Raw genomic sequence first — 17,078 nt, forward strand, 5'->3', positions numbered from 1 at the left:
TTTTCAGCAACACTTTTCTGGCTTGTTCTCTCCAAAAAAACCTGATATATTTTATATACAAATTAGACATATACCTGTTGCCATTGTTGCTGCTCTAACAGCAAGTGTATCCTGGCAGCACTGTGATCCCAAAGGCCTCGGAGCTGGCGTATCTCCTGTTCAGGAATTCCAACGCTGAGCTTCTCTCACAAAGCACAACCACAGGCTCAGTTTGGTGGCAAAGGCCTGGCTGGGTTTATTGTCTGCAAGACAAGGCTCTAACACATTTGTTTCAACAAGGTGTTAACAGAGGAATGTCCATGAGAAGGCCCAGCACAAAATTCTTGTCCCTTTGGCCAATACAGAACTAACACAGGTTTTGATTTCCCTGTTGTACACGTGCATCCTGATAGATGCTCCTATTCCACTCCTGTCAGAGGCCAGTAGGTCACCCTATATTCAGTAAATGCATCTCCTTTAGTCCCTTTTTACAGGATTGTGTATCATCTCATACCGTTCTCCCAAGCTCACTAGCACATTCTTACATAGACTGCACACTGACAGTCACAACTGTTATGAAACCTTCTTTTTTAGTTAATGCTTTAGGAGACTCTTACCTGACTATATCTACTAATCTATGCTCCAGCAAGGCTCACAGTACCACATGCATGAAGATGTATAGAGAGATATAAAAAGACACTGCTGATAACAGGTGAGCAAGACATGGAAATCGGCAGGTCTCTTGTCCTGAATGCACAGCTGCACCACCTTATTAAAGCAATGGATCATACACTCGGAAAGCTGCTGAGCCCTGGGTACAATCCAGCTCCCTGCCAAACTCAATGACAGTCTTTCATAGGGCGTCACTGAACTTCAGATCAGCTGCTTTCTGAGTACTAGACAAATCCAGCAAGACCAATGGAAGTTGCTTATGTTTAGTGCCTATCAAAGCTTGGCCCAAAGGAGATAAAATGAGACAGGGAACAAGACATGAGTGAATGAAAGAAAGAGATGGAGAAGAACAACCTGTTAATGAAAAACAAATATACAAAGCAATGAAAATGATGAAAAATTTTTCTTAGCTCCTTCCATTAATTCTGTTGCAGTGAATATGGTATTAGACAAAGATTAGAAAGTAAGAGTCTTTTTCCTGGCCCATCTTGTCTTGTATTTTTCCTTATCATTGCACCATTTGTTTTACAGCTCATTCCACATTTATTTACCTTTTAGTGATTTCACAGTTTCTCTGGGATTTCTTTGCTCCTCTGATGCTTACTTCAAAATTGATTTCCTGCCAGTTTTTCTCAGACTTCTCAGATTACCCGAAAGACCCCCTGAGACTACATGTGTGAGACCAAAGTCAATATATTAGAAACTCTCCCTGGGTTTGACAATATTTCAGTATTCTTCAACTGATTTTAACTTAGTGATGACTGACCTAACAACAAAACAGCAATATAAAGGGGACAGAAGCAGGCATGACAATTTCAGCATAGGAGGCACTTAGTTTCCCTCATTCCATGGTAGCATTGGCAGGTCAAATAATTTCACTTCACTGCTTACTCTGTGAAGTATCATCCACTTGCAACAAAGAGAGGATGAGGAAAATGACAGGTCAGAGACCTGAGATGGCAAGTAGGACTGATCCTCAGGCCTCGCTCAGCAAAAGTAGTCTGACATACTACGTTTCTTGAGAAGGGGCCTTGGGGGTCATCACCATCTGAATCACATCATTAACTGCTCTTTTGATACTGGCTGTAAAAGAGACATTCTTTTATTTTCTGGGACAATGGCAACAGGGGGTGGATTAAGGGGAAGGGGAAAAAAGAGAAAAAACAGTGATGAATGAAAACAAATAAGTTTTACAAAATAAACACAGGGACCAGGGTGACTTAAAAAAAGATGTTAGCAGCTGGCCTGGAAGTCATGGGCTGAAACAAATTTCATGTAAAATGAGGAACTTTGCATGTTTGATTCAGCTTCAGCTAAATTCTGTATGGAGTCAATCTATTCTGATTTGCAGTAGGTGCCAGGCACAGCGTGAGAAAACACGGTGGCAGGTCCTTTTAAATCTCACCATAAGAAAAACAAATTTACACCAGCTCATAGTGGACAGTTACAGAGATTAAAGGTTTAAGAAAAGGGTTTTCAGTTTGCAAATGGGCCACTTCTCAGCTACTGAGTCAGTGCAATATTTTAGACAGAACGCTTGTTCATTTTACAGTAATGTGCACAAATTTGCCCTATATCACAAATTGCCTGTACATTACTGCAAGACTGAAATTTTTGATAGCAGTCACTAAGCACACTGAAATCAGCTTCTATCACTTCTACTGACTTAATAGCATTTTACATTACATCCCTGTTTTTTTTCCCCAATATGTGAGACATCCCATTATGCTTTATTGCACTGTCATAGTATTACAGGTAATGTCTAAGCCAAAGAATTTAGGCTGAAAACTAATTATGTAATTAGGTAAGTACAGTAAAGAATAAAGACAGAATTCAGGGCTGTATTAAACAGTTGGCATTCACAGTAATAAGAACTGAGATCACATAATTTTATACTGTGCTAAACTTATTGTCACAGCCATTTATATCTGAAGCCTACATCTGCAAAGGAAGAAATTAACATTTATTCAGAGTTAATACTTGGTACCTACAGATGATGTAGTTTGCAATACAATATATATTCCAGTTGTCTAAGACAAGAGATGATTTGTGATCTGTGCAGTGAATCCATCTATAATAGACATTATAGACTAATTATCTGCAGTGCTCCTGGGTATTCCAGCAGAACGGGGTGAGTCCATGAAAGAAAAAAAAAAAGTGTCAGTGCATCCATGACTGTGGAAAGACCTACCAACATGAGCTATACCCCTACAATCAAGCTTAATACCTCCAGTTTGGAGGGTCTCACAAGAAACAGAACAGCTGCAAACAGAACTGTGCTCTCATTTACATGTTTTGGTTTTTTTCCTAATTGTTCTAAAATTTAATTATTTACAACACATATGTTGGCATTAAACCAGTAATAATTTAGTTTACAGACTAGCTTTTATGGTGATTGAAAAGAAAAAAAATATCTTATAAAAGTAAGATAGATACTGATTCTACAGGGCTAGCTTTTACTTGCTAAATAAGTAAAAATTTTATTTAATTTAACACAGAAATATGAGAAACACCCAGAACGGGAAAGTCACTTGGTAACATCACCAGCAACCTTTAAATTGGAAAGAAATTCCCTGTTGCTTTGAATTTCATGAGAGGAAATACATCATAAGAAACCTCACTGAAAATGCATGTCTGTGTCCAGAAACTGAAGTGTTATTTTGGGAACAACAAAGAAACAAATTCAAAATAACTCAGTTAAGGAAGATAATTTCACGTGGGGAAACTATGATCGACAGAAAAGCAAGAGGGAACACGATTTCTTTCCCATATTACAGTAGTTCTCAAACTTTAGGACCACTGTAGCCCTTCAAAAAGCCTTGCAAGCCACCACACACATTTCGCTTGTACCTTTTAAAAGAAAATGCAAGTGAAACTGTTTAATGGGGCACTGCAGGTAACTTGTCCTGGCCTCACAGGCTGTGCAGTCTCCAGCACCGTCACACGCTCAGCACTCAGGCAAGAAGCAACATCCAGCTTATGGCTAGCATTTAACTCCTCGGTTACCAATGATATTGATTTATGTGGTAGTGAAATTTATTTTTTTAAATTAATTTCTCTGAGAAAAAAGATAATTAAAGCTCTGTTCCTCTGGCCATTTGTCTCAAGTATGAGTCATAGGAAGCAGCAATTATTTAAAACAAAATCCATTGCTGTTATGGCAAATCTCCCTCAGATTTTCTTTTTACATCTTTACTTTTTGATGAATTAAGAAAAATAGACTCATGATTATTTAAAACATGAACACAGAAGTGCTGCTGCTTTGGTGAGTCAGCTACACAAAAATAAGTTAATACAATTTTGGCTTGAAAATGAAGAAAGAAAGATTAGAGATCAAAGTAGTATCTTTAATCTAATTTTTCATTACATAGAATATGTAATTAACATCTTAGATATCATCTTTTTCTTTAATTACAAATTGCCATAAAACACTATGATACCTGAACTGTGTATAGGACATTAATAAATATGCAGAATTGCAAGAAAATGAAAGTGTAAAAGCTCTGAGATTAGAAAGACGTTACAGGCGGGCAGAGCAATGCAAAGGATAAATATACTTTACAAAGGTTAAAGATTACTCAGACTGTCTTTCCCTTGAATACCTACACTGGAAAATGTTTAGCAATAATCTCCGATTTCCAGGTATGCTTTCGATGGATGGGAACCAGCAGAATATTTTAGGGTCTAAGGGGAAGCAGAGAATAGGAAAAATGAACATTGGAACATGATGGTGAAGAACGAAAGTAGTTATCAGCATTTGCTTTTCTAAAATACCCTTGGATCTTATTATAATTTGACTTTTTCTACATTAGTTCCTTTCCAAGTTCTACAGGTACAGTAAAATATGATTTTTATATTTAAATTTCTTGATTTAAGCATTATTACATTACAAACAAAGAGACAGGAACTAATATCATAAGTATTTAGATTCACATCATGTACACCAAGAATCATGTAGACCTTTTTTCACTAAAATGGGCAACTAGCACTAGAAAAAACCCTCTGAATCCCATATAAACTATCCAAAGCAGGCTCTCCTTTTTCACTGCAGACCTCCAGCATTCCCACATGACCTTCAGTTCTAAATGTGAGACAGACCAACAGACTGCGAAATAGTTACAGAATAAATATACAAAAATATGCTGTAGCTACCATTAAAGTTTCTGTTTTCCTACACTTCTGGGCTTGATTTAGTGCATCTGAATTCTGCCTCTCTCTTGGATTTTGAGAACATCTTAGTAGATTTCCAACTTTGTTTTCCCAGAGTTTAAGCTTCTAAACTTAATCTATATCTACATACATATATACACATATCTATTTTAGTGGCTCAGTTGCAAAGATAATCTAAGCATGAAAAACTGCATAACTAAGTGGCAAATAGAGAACTCTGTGTAAACTGTCCTAATCGTCTTAATGGAGTTTTATCTCTACAACTTTATTACTAGTGCAATTTAAAGGAACAACTACTAATTGAGTGTTTGAGGCTTTTATGACCATTTGACATGTCTTTAAAGACCTCTAATATGCTTCAGAATGAGTATCTTTAAACCCTGACCCTGATCACTTTAAATCAGTTAAGTGAAACATTTCCTTTCTGAAGGCCAACTTCAGTGGCTGTTACATTAACATACATCTTAGCACTACCCAATAGTAATGAAAAAAATACTTTAGATTCACCTTCACTGCATTAAAGTAATGTATCGTTCTCATTGGCAATCCCAGATCAGAAATACCCCTTCCAGTTAATTTGTGAAAGAACCAGCACGTTTTGAATAGGTCTGCTCTGCCTGGGTTTAACGAGTGTCCAGATGTTTCCAGGACTACCCCCATATCATATTGTTGTATTGCCTTCTGCAATATGGAATTGGAAGACAATACATATGGATTTAAAGTAAAAAATGTGGGAAGTGACTGCCAGCTCCAACGTGTGCTCTGTGGCGTGCACCGCAACGTGGACAGACCAGACACACTCAAAACACGAGTTCAGGTTTTTTCCCTTCGATGAAGCATTTGAGCCAGTGAAAGCACTAGCCACAGTTTCTTCAGCTGGAGCCTCAGAATTACAAATTTTCTCTCCCCGGTGACATATCATTGCAGTAGATTAGTTCTTGACATAGTTCTAGCACCTGTACATAATGTCTCGTTTCTGGCAAAAGAACAGTTAAAGTCGGCCTCAATTTTTTATTACTTGTTACTTGCATATGCTCAACTGTGATAGTTTACCAGTATCATTTCATTCCCTAAGGACACCAGACATGATCTTCTAAAATTTTATGGTCTTTGTCTTCAAATACAAAAATCTGAAAATTAACACATCTCGTTGCAATTCATGTAGCTGGAAAATCAGCTTCCCAAAGTCATACTGGATTTGAGGCAGATCTCACCAAATTCTTCTAAGGGTAGGAGACCAGACACAATTAAAATGACTCTCTCCAGTTCTGGCAGCTGAATCTGATGGTGAAAGAAGGCGTCTGCATGTCCAAATGGTGCTGACAGGGTATTAAAAGCCACGTAACAAATTTATTTGTGTTCTTGTTTACTGTTGCTTTAATTGGCATTAATGCTGTTAATTTTAAATGGCGCTACCAAGATAAAATTTATTTAAATAGAGGAACTGGAGAATTTAATTGGAAAGCCACATTACAATAAAGCAAAATGGTAGTTAGCTTACACTGGAGTTATGATGGCAATTAATCCCAAATGACTGTGTTCTCTAATGAGCACTGCACCCTACAGCTGGTAAAAAATTTTCCATTGTAATGATTTTGTAAATGAAATGCAGTGTTTTCAGAAAACAATTTCTTTAAGGGTGAAATCTATATTTTGCCAAAGCATTTTGATATATTTATTAGCAAGAAGGTAGGAGGAATTTTGTGATTTGCAAAGTTCTTAAGGATTTTATCCCAGTTGCAAAAATGCAAAGCTGAAATTTCTTGTAACCCAAATTTCCCTCACCTGTACTGCTCTCTGATTTATCTCACATTACATTTGCTTTGGCGATTTTCTCTGTGTCTGCCATGAAGAAGAGAATTGGAAAGTCTCACTGACATGTCAGGTTCATGAAGTACAATGGGGAATGTAATGGCCCAGTGGAATTCACAAAGAGAAGATAAATCAGATCTGGACTGCATTTATATGTTCCACAGAATCCACTTCACTGGCCATTACCCTTTTCTAATGAAACCTCTCACCTATGGAAATAAGAAGAATTCTCATGAAATATAACTTCAAAGGAGTTTTGCTGCTAGAAAGGCTATTACCTGGACTCAGCAATTTCACAGTCAAGAAAACTCAACGTGAAAATTGTTACCTCCCAAGGCAGGATTCACCTCCCTGGGTTTCAAGCATTTGTAACTGTCCAGGTTCCTTTCCCAGCCAACAGGGAGAAATGGACCTTCCCAGGACATTCCTGAGTGCTCTGTCCTGTCCAAGACATCTACCTTCGAGTGGGATGAATTGGGCCTTAGACTTGACTATAAGAGAAGCCTAAACAACTAGCTTGGATGTAAACATTAATTCTGTAGAGATCTAAGATAAGGCAAGATGAAACCTACCCTGTTGTTTTCCTTGGAATACAAGAAATCTGAGATGAAACCTGGAACATACTCCACATTCTTCACTGTTTTCCTCTCCTGAAGTCACTTCCATAGATTTTGCCATGAAAGAGGGCAATGCACTTCTTATATGTTTATAATTTGAGATGAAAGAAACATTTCAGAACTGCAACATCAACTATAATCTAAAATGATCAGCTTTAAACAACAGACTGTATAACTGACATTAACCTGACAATCGCTAGTGATATCACAATAGAGAAATTACAACATTTAAAAGCAATGGCAAGGCTTTATTTTCTATTAAAGTGTGTCTTACGCAAAACCATTTTAACAAAATTGCATAAGGTACCAAACAGTCCACAGTTTAACCCTTGGAATCAGAGATGTGCTTGAGGAGATACAGATTTTCAAACAGTATTAAAAAAAGCAGAAGTCAAACTATCCCCAGAAAAAAAGAATGATGAACTGGGCAGAGAAATGAATCTGCACTCTCTAATATTAAAATATCCATTACCAAATATCAAGATGTCAGTAAATCCATTTATATGTTATGAATAGATATAGCTCAGCTAGCTCTAACCTGTCCATCCTGAGAGAGAGATGGGATGGGATTCTGGTAATGAGTTTTGAAAAAAGCTTTATTTTTATTCACTGCACATCAATAAGAATTCACACAATTAAAGCAATATAACACTGCACAGGTTATTGAATTTGTTCAGGACTACTTAATAGTCAATATATTACAGTGTAGAAAGGATGTAATGTATCCTATCATTCCAAAATATAGACAAATTTTAAAGGGCATCATTTCCACAAATAGAAAGTGCAACTTTTTTTTTCTTTTTTAACTACAGGGAGAAGAATAACTTTATCAAAGCTATAAAGTATACTTTATATAAATATTAAATGATAATATTTGTGTGCACAGTTTCTCATAAACTAAATCCACACACACAGTTCTATTCTAGGAAATCCCAATGGATTCACTTGAATCATCCTGATCATCTCGGTACATAAGGAATCCTTCTAAATGGAAATCCTCCCTCTTCCCTGTTAAGGCATAGGGACTGAAAGATCTATCTCAAGTTTAGAGAGAAAATTCATAAATATGATACTGATGTTGATGATGGGGAAGAGTAGATCAGTTAGAAGGATTTATTAAAAATACTAATGTACTGCACTTCCAATATAAATATATTGTCCTATGGACTAATACAGAAAATCTCTGGAATACATTGACATTTTTTCATGGACTAGAACAAATTACAAGAAGACAGGTACTCTACTGGTGATGCAGAATTTTGAAAAGAAGCACTGTAGAAAGAAATATTCAACTGGAAAGTAAAATTTCAGGCACTAAAGAGGAAGGTGTATTAAACATTTACTTGCCTTATTTTCAAGTTGCTAATCTCCATTCAAAGAAGAATACAAGGCCAACTGCTGAAGGGTTAGGGAGTACTATAATAGGAATATCTAACATCATACTGCAGTCATATCAATCACAACAAAATTCCACAGATCAGGGTGAACTGTTCAGGAGATGCAATATTTACTGTTCAAGCCTTAAAGTAAATCAGATTGCCAAACTGTAACTGTGAATTTGAAATGTGAGATTTTTGAAGTGCTAAACTTGACTTGATACCAGTATACAGACATAGAAGAGTTTTAGAGATGTGTTGTCAAGTCATTGGAGGTGCTCAGGGCACGATGTCCTCCTGCACAGACAGCATATGTGGTTAGGCTTGGAGACCTTTCACTCTAGTATGCTCATCTCTTTCCTCCACTTAGGAAGCAGGGTAGGACCAAATCTTCACCTTCACTTCTCCTCTGTCAAAGGCTCCTGGAACCATTACCAAATTTCCCAGTAGAAGGGAAAGTGGAATAGCTGAGATTGTGTTATAGGTGATCCGTCCCACAGAGCTTCCAGGTCTGAGGTGTGCAGAGAACACATAGTTTCTATCCAAATGGCTCAGTCACAGCTGCTTGGGCCTCTTCTAGGGATCTCGGCACAGAGCCCAGAACTTGCTTAAGTCAAGTCTACAGCAAAGCCTTTGTGTGACGATAGAGAGGAGAATGGCATTCCCCCACAGACATGAGAAAGAGTGCCACCATCAAAGGAATCCCAGGGTGATCAAGGAGTTCACACAGATGGAGACTTTGGGTTGTAAGGGAGTGACTCCCACATGCAAAGTTTGGGGAACACGGCATGAGATGTCTCTGGCTTAAGCACCACCTTCTTTCCTACTCTAAGTAGGTAAGATCTGTCCGCAGTGGCAGCCTGGTCCTCCAGAACGCTGAGAAGTTGTCTCACCTTAAAGAGGAGGTCTGGGAGAGAGAAATTCTGAGCATCATCATGTCTGGGGAGGTTTCAGCAAACTAGCATTTGAACTGGGTTCAATGAGTTTCTTTCTTATCTACCAAGAAGCTTAGACAGCCAAAGAGTCACAGAATAGGATGCCTGTTTGCTGTGATGTCTGTTTGAGGGAGCAACCTTCACAAGCCAGAGCAGTAAACTGAATGCTGTCACCATTAAACACCTTGGATACCATTTGCAGTGTTTGACTTTTAAGAGGGCAGCATACATAACTGACTTGCTGCTGTGTCCAGTATCTGAGGTATCTTGTAAGGATAATGTAAAGCTAGCAGGTCTTAATCTATTTTCCCTTCTTCCTTGTCTCCTATATCATGCTGTCTTCCAAGATTTTAAATCCATCTAAAATAGCAGGGAAAAAAGGGTTTGGTACTCTGTTATCCACACTTAGAATGTACCTAAAGGACACTGTTTTAATTGAAAGCATTTCAAGCTTTTGCTATTTAAATATGAATAAAACCTTTTACTGTGCACAACAGTGACAAGCTGGGTGTGACAATGAAATGCTCTGCAATTTATACCTTCTGTACATGATATGCAAGTATATGAACACACCCTCTCCAGGCAAAAAATTTTTGTCTTTGTGTTTATGCACACTCACAGGGCAGCATACACATGGCTGAGCACTCATCATTTGAACCAGCTCATGAGGAAATTAGAAAACTGGAAAGCTAGTGTACCACTTCACTTTGATTAAAAATGTGGGAAACAGAGAAATTTCAGCCTTAAAAAAAAAAAGACTGAGCCTGGTGACCACAAGCAGTAAGAAACAGATCTTACTTTTATTTAATATGCCTGCTACTTTTGTGTGCAAAGTATGTTTTGATAGACTTACCTTTTTCTTTGTATAGCCATCATATTTAAGATGGTTTTACTCAAATTATTACAATTATTTTAAAACATTAATTCCATGTGATTTTAATTGCTCTTCTACATCCACCCAAATGTAGGCAGACAAATACTCACCAAGAAAAATACTAATAATCTAAAACGGGAATACTTCATTCCTCAGTTTTTCAACACAATTAAAGTGTGAAATTTTAAAATCCCAATAAATATTTACTTTAGTAAATGTGCAATGATTTTGTGTAACTTTATGGTTAGCAAAAATTATTGAAGTTATTATAAAGGTAGTATTTAGTTTGAAATCAACATATCTTTATAGATATCAATCAGCAGGAGACAAATTTTGTTAGCAAATAATTAAACAACAAGTGCAAAGCAAAATTAAAATTGATGTTGCTGATGTAAATCAGTCAAAGATTGAGGAAGTCTTTTTGGCAGCATTATGCAGCAATCACTCATGGAACTCCCTCTGGGTTTTTCCACAAGTCAAGATGTTTGGAACTGATTTTCAGTGCTCAGCCATCTCTCCAGATGGCTTCTAAGACCAGCAATTGGTTTTGTGGTTATTTTCATCACTACCTTTTCAAAGTGATCTTAAGGGACCATGTATTGTGAGTTAAATGTTTATTTCTCTACTGAATTCCTCTGCATCGCAGAGGTAAGATTATCCTGTCACATCACTGGGAAGTATTCTCATAGGCAATCTAATTTAAATAATTTAATATATTTTAAAACCCAGCTGCTTCCAGTATTTTCTTCCCCAAAACAGGGGCCATGTCAGCCAGATGGTGGTAAAGGGGCTTAACCACTAACCTGTAGCGGAGGAGCAGAGTCCCTACATCCCCAGGTGCAGCACAGTGCTGCAGTTAGAGCTTTGCTACCTAATAAGCGTACCCCTTCAGGACTTATTTGGCCAGTTCAGTGATAGCACGTCTACTTTGTCCCCATTTCAATATGGGAAGCCTCACCTCTTCTCTCCTCACTGCAAATACCTGATTTAGTTTCTCTGGGTACACATTGCACACCAACTTGTCATGCAGGCTCCTGCAGCCTTGCAGCCATCTTGGTCTAAGAGGCAACTCCGCATCTCAAACCTGCAAACAAGAAACAAGAGTTTCACTCAGCAAGGAGATCCTGGAGCTCCTAGACTGCACTTCTGAATTTTGCAGTCATAACCACTTCTTCAGTTATTGGAGAGCCTACAATGACTGTAGATATAGCAGGCCCGGATTCACACAGGTATAAGTCCAATTATGGATATCTCATCTGCAAAATGCCATATCATTTCTGATGTCTATATAACAGTGCAATTAGAGACACTAAAGGTACAAAGTGAAAACCTGAACTACTGTCTTGTTTTCTAACAACTTCAGTGTGTCAGTAACTCAACTCCTCTCCAGAGTTCAGAGAGTAAATATATGTATATAATCACAATTTATGTATATTCAGATGATAACTTCCCAGTATATGATCATTTTGAATATGTTAATGACAGCTGTAATTTATATAACATGCCTGAATTAAGAAATTGTATTTATATTTATTTATATTGCATGAAGATTACTCCCCAAGAGTGGGCATGTTGGTCTAACTCAAAATATCCCATCAGGTAGTGATTAGCATATTTGATTATGCTTTTCTCTTTTTTTTTCAGGCAAAAGTTTCTTAAGCAACGTGCCTTAAATGTTACATTGCCCTGAGTGTACTAAGAAGTCTTGATTACAGTTGCATCAAATTTTTATCATCAGACATGCGCGTACGTTAGAGCCAGCACCTTCGTGAAAGCCTTTCAGAAATGCAGAGGACCAGGTGTTGCTCCCCTCAGCACTGTAACATGAGAACTCAGCCGAACTAATGCTAAATGGCAATTTCAGTCCTCGGGGGCACCAACCCTTCCTAGGCAAGGGGGGGAGGGAGATGGAGGTCCAAGCAAGCCTGCTCCATGGGAGCTGTGCAGCAAAGCCCAGGGGAAACCCAGAGCGAAGGCCCAAAGGGCACTGCCCCATGCACACAGCCAGGCAGGAAGGTGCCCCGGCGGTGGAGAACAATCCCTTGCGCAGGCTGTCAGAAGCCATCGATATGGGTGCTGGGCATCAGCTGAGGAGCCTGAGAGCCAGCTAGATGAATTGAGACCCTGGACTTAGGCCACTTGAGGAAAACAGAGCCCTGGAAGGGGAAAAGTCTGGTCAACTGGAGACTGGGATGGCACAAGGAGGACTTGACTACTGCAAGAGGTGACTTGCTGGTGCAGTAATAAATGTTGGCACTAGGGCACAGGCAGTGCACATTGGATTTCAAGGGAGGCAGATACCCTGTGGGCTGCTTTCAGATGGCCTGTCTGGCCACAGGGTGATGATGTCTGCCCTGCAGGCAGCCTGAAGGACATTTCTTCCAAAGCAGTCAGAGCCTGGAGCTACACAGGAAAAGCCAACACACCCCGTGACAAAAGTTCTGCTGCCCTTCATGGTGTCCATGTCATAGAGTAATGCTTGGCCCTTACATGGGAAATGAAAGAAAAGTTCTGTTGGGGTTGACAAATCCTTTTTTTTGTTGACTGTAAATATTTTTTCCTCTGTTTCAGGTTTTATAACCAAAAGTTCTCATTTTTTCCTTTTTTTTTTTCATAAAACAGTGCCAATTTTAACAAGTTTGAAAAGAATTTCAGTATGCCACTGCTGCATTTTTTGGTTAATAATCTGTTCCAAAATTCCTGTTCAAAATAAATTGCCCCATGCAAGTTGTAACAGAGAAGAAAAAAATATATAAATTGCTTTACCCAATGGCAGGGAGATTAATCACCTCACCTGCACCTCGTCTCACCAAGAGCCCAACAGACAGTGATGTTATTCTTGTCTGTGAAGGTAAATGCATACAGCAAAATGAAGTTATGGCTGCAGCACTGGCTAACTTAAATTAGCATAGGTGGTAATAGCATCAAAGACGTATCTGCATAAGCTTTTGCATCTATCAGCAGACATTGTTCCTACATTTCCCTGAGTGTTTGTTCTCTGGTTGCAGGCCTTTATTTGCTAGTAAATTTGCACAAGTTGGCTACCATATGATACAGATAATTTCATGATGTGACATTGGTCTATCCTGAGTCACCATAAGACCTTCTGAAGCCACCCAAGTTATTCCTCCTATCTCCCAGGGGTACTTTGATAATTAATTACTTAAAAACTGCAAACATTTTCCACCATCATTTATTTATCATTTATGTTAGACTTGCAAACCCTAACGTATCTGAGAAGGATGTGATGCTTGCAAACCCTATGAGTCCTCTGATTTTATGTGCTGAATTACCCAATAGCATGTTTACCCTGCAGCTATCCATGACCTCAATTTTCTCAAACAGAAGGAATGCTGTTGCAATGCCTCTCAAAGCTCCTGGAGCAAGTTCGTTCTTCTCCTCTAAGCCCAATCTGCTTTTCAGATTTTCAGAATACTGTAATATGTGTTTTACAAAGCAGTCCCTTAACTTAACTTGTTACACCATTTAAACAACTGTTGACTATGCTGTTCCCTAAGCAGCTTTCAATAGATGCACTTTTAGGCAAGCAAACTCAATGAGCCAGAGACCTGTGTACTCTCTCCTTTAAAGCAGTAGGAAACTATATGGCCTTATGCTGCAATATCAGTACACTCACCTCACATGAACCTTATCTTCTCACCAAAATATCCCATTCAGATTGAGATCCATCAGCACTAGCCTCTTTGGGGTGCTACTTGGCATTTCATCAAATCATTTGACTTCTAAACTCAAACTCTTGAAATGCTCTGTTAGCTGAGCGTGAGACACAGCACCGCTCAGTCAGCAGGGCCAGTTGTCTGGCAGCACAAAAGAACATTTCTGAGCACCAGTTTCCAGAACAGGCATAATTACTGATATTTTTTGCTCACAGAGTTACTCCAGCTCCCCTCTGTTGCTTACAAATCATGCCAATGAACGAGGACACACTTGAATATTGAAGAAAATATAGAAATTAAATCAATCAGATACTTAACACTTATCATTAATCTTTACATATTTAATATAGTTTTGTACCATGACAACAACTTACCCTGTTAAACGTTAGTGCTCTAGCAGTTGTTGTCACTAATGTCAGACCTGATATTACAGGCTTCTTCTGGGAACGACAGCGTTTGCTGCTTCTCGTAAAGCACAGAAGCCTCACTCTGGAGGATAGGTCCCCAGCCAAAAGCTCTTAAAAACACTGGCTGATCTTCCTGTAACTCAGCACGCGCACTCATAATTGTAGAGAGTAGGTGTTTCTATCTTCATCTAACACCCCTTACAAGGCATGTATTTCACACAGGTACAGTTATGAGGGTCAAGGCGTTATCATTCATTTAGTTTTTCTTCAGCCATAAAGATTGCTTTACAGAGGACAGCTGAGTTACTACAACAGTGCAGAGAAACTTTTGTGCTGTTTGCTAAGGAATCTTTTGTGGCATCCAAATGCAAAATGTGTCCACTGAACATATGCTCTTTCTAATGGGGCCATGTGCACACCTTTTATTTCCCTGATAACAGCAAAGGAAGCAGAATTTTGGCATTCTGTGTTTCTGACAAGACACAACAAAGGAGGATCTCTAACAAAAAAATATAAGGAGCTGATAATATTTTCTTAGTGCCATAGCTATTACAATAATTAGAGTACAAAAAACCCACCTTACCCTAACCCATAATTTTCTATGCCATTTGGTATTTTGCTGATATTACAGATTGATATTAACTAAAGCAAGATCTTATGTCTTTCACTGCATCAGTGTAATAATATTAGTGCAGAAGAGAAGGCCAGCACTGGGACGAGGAATTTGAATGTGATGTGTGCCTGTTTCACTAATCTGAGGCCTAATGTGCTCAGTTTTTCAAATTATTTCAGATCTAGTGTCTCGCTTCCTTCCATAATGTCTTATAATAATTCCAACTAAATTTAAAATATATATAAATTATTTCTCAACAATGATGTAAAAATATCTTTAGGAGGGTAAGAAATCGTTACCATGCTATTGCAGCATCCCTCCTAAGCCAAGGTATGTAGCCTACAGGAAGTTTCTGGACTGAACATTCAATTGAATTTCACTACAGTCAGCTCAACCACCTACAAATGGTCTGTCCAGGCTGTGGACAAATAAATGACTGGTGCAGAGACATCAGACTTAAGCAATACGGGGCCAGGAGGGATATTAGTTCAGATACTGTACAAAAGCAGCTCTTGCCTCCAGAGCCAGCTCCTGAGTCTGGGGTGGGGGTGGGGTGTTACCCTGCTTTAAAAAAAAAAAAGTAGATGAAGATAAAAATATTCCCACATTAAAGAACAGTAATAAGCTTTACTCTCTTTAGAATGGCATGGTTAGACAAAGCTACCAATAAACAAATATCTTAAACCACCCTCTCCAGTGTTCATAGCCTTTAATTTAACACGTTGAGACTGACTGAATTTGTGTTAATGCACTTGCTGAGAGACTGAAAAACAGGCTGCTGCAAGAAAGCAATTAGTGAGAGGAAGTAAGCCCCAGTCTTTGGTTTCCTGGAGAGTAATGTACACCAAATGCAGAGCAGAAAAAAGTATGATGCAGAACAAGTGGAATAATTGTTGTCACTGTCAGCAAAAGTAAAAAATTAAAAGAAGAAAATATGATATTTACGAGAAATAAGATGAAACCTCTGCACTGCCTCCTCTACTACCAGGCAAAAAATGACAGCATAAAACAAAATACTTATAAACACTTATTTGGATCTTTCAGATGACATCCTGATGCCATCTTTAGGAACAACCGCTCTTCTCCTGGCATTCAGACTTTCCTGAGAGTCTGCTTCTCAGAAAAGCAAGTCTTTTGTCCCCAATTCTGCAATCGTTCATACTTATTTTATTTCTAGTGGGAGAATCCCATATTCTCTTTCTCCATTCCTTTTGCAATGAATTGTTCACATTCTGGAAAGGAAAGCCTTGCAGAAATAGTATGAAACAGCGAGAAGAGGCTAGGAGACAAAAACCATTGGGGAGATGTGATTCAGGAAAGCTAAAATATGTTAAAGTATCCCAAGCACTCAGCAGCTCATGGGCAGCCACTTAAAAAAAAAAAAAAAGAAAAAAAGAAAGAAAACAAAAGCACACACTTGCTCTTTTGTTTAAAAGGGATGTTAAAATATTCTAAGAATAAATAGAACATAACTCATTTTCACCATACCAAGAGCAAATAAGCTTGTGATCCTCAGGATACATTTGCTATAAATAAAACAGCTGCAACATTTGCTTTCCGACAACTACAGTGATTATTTCTCAGCCAGGAAACACTTTCTAGGTATTATCAGTTAAAACATAAAAGCCTTGACACTGAAGATGGTCACCAGGTTGCAAAAGAAAAGCTTTTTTCACTGGGAAAACTGATATTTCTCACGGATTTTTCACCAGGAAGTTTTCTCAAACTAGGAGAAAGAGAAGGTCATGCCAGAAGAGTTAATCACTCAGCGGCTAGGGTAGAGTGGCTAAGGCAGTTGCCTCTGTGCAGAGGAAAGCCACATTTTAAATTCTGATGATGTGCCATAAAATGAAACTCTGGGTTTTCAGGCAACCTTACTCCCTAGGAAAGTACCAAGTGAAAGACGTCATGTTACCTTTTCTGAGACTACAGTTTCTTTGAGATCA

The sequence above is a fragment of the Apteryx mantelli genome, chromosome Z, assembly GCF_036417845.1.
Source record: "Apteryx mantelli isolate bAptMan1 chromosome Z, bAptMan1.hap1, whole genome shotgun sequence".
In the NCBI taxonomy this organism is placed as follows: Eukaryota; Metazoa; Chordata; class Aves; order Apterygiformes; family Apterygidae; genus Apteryx; species Apteryx mantelli.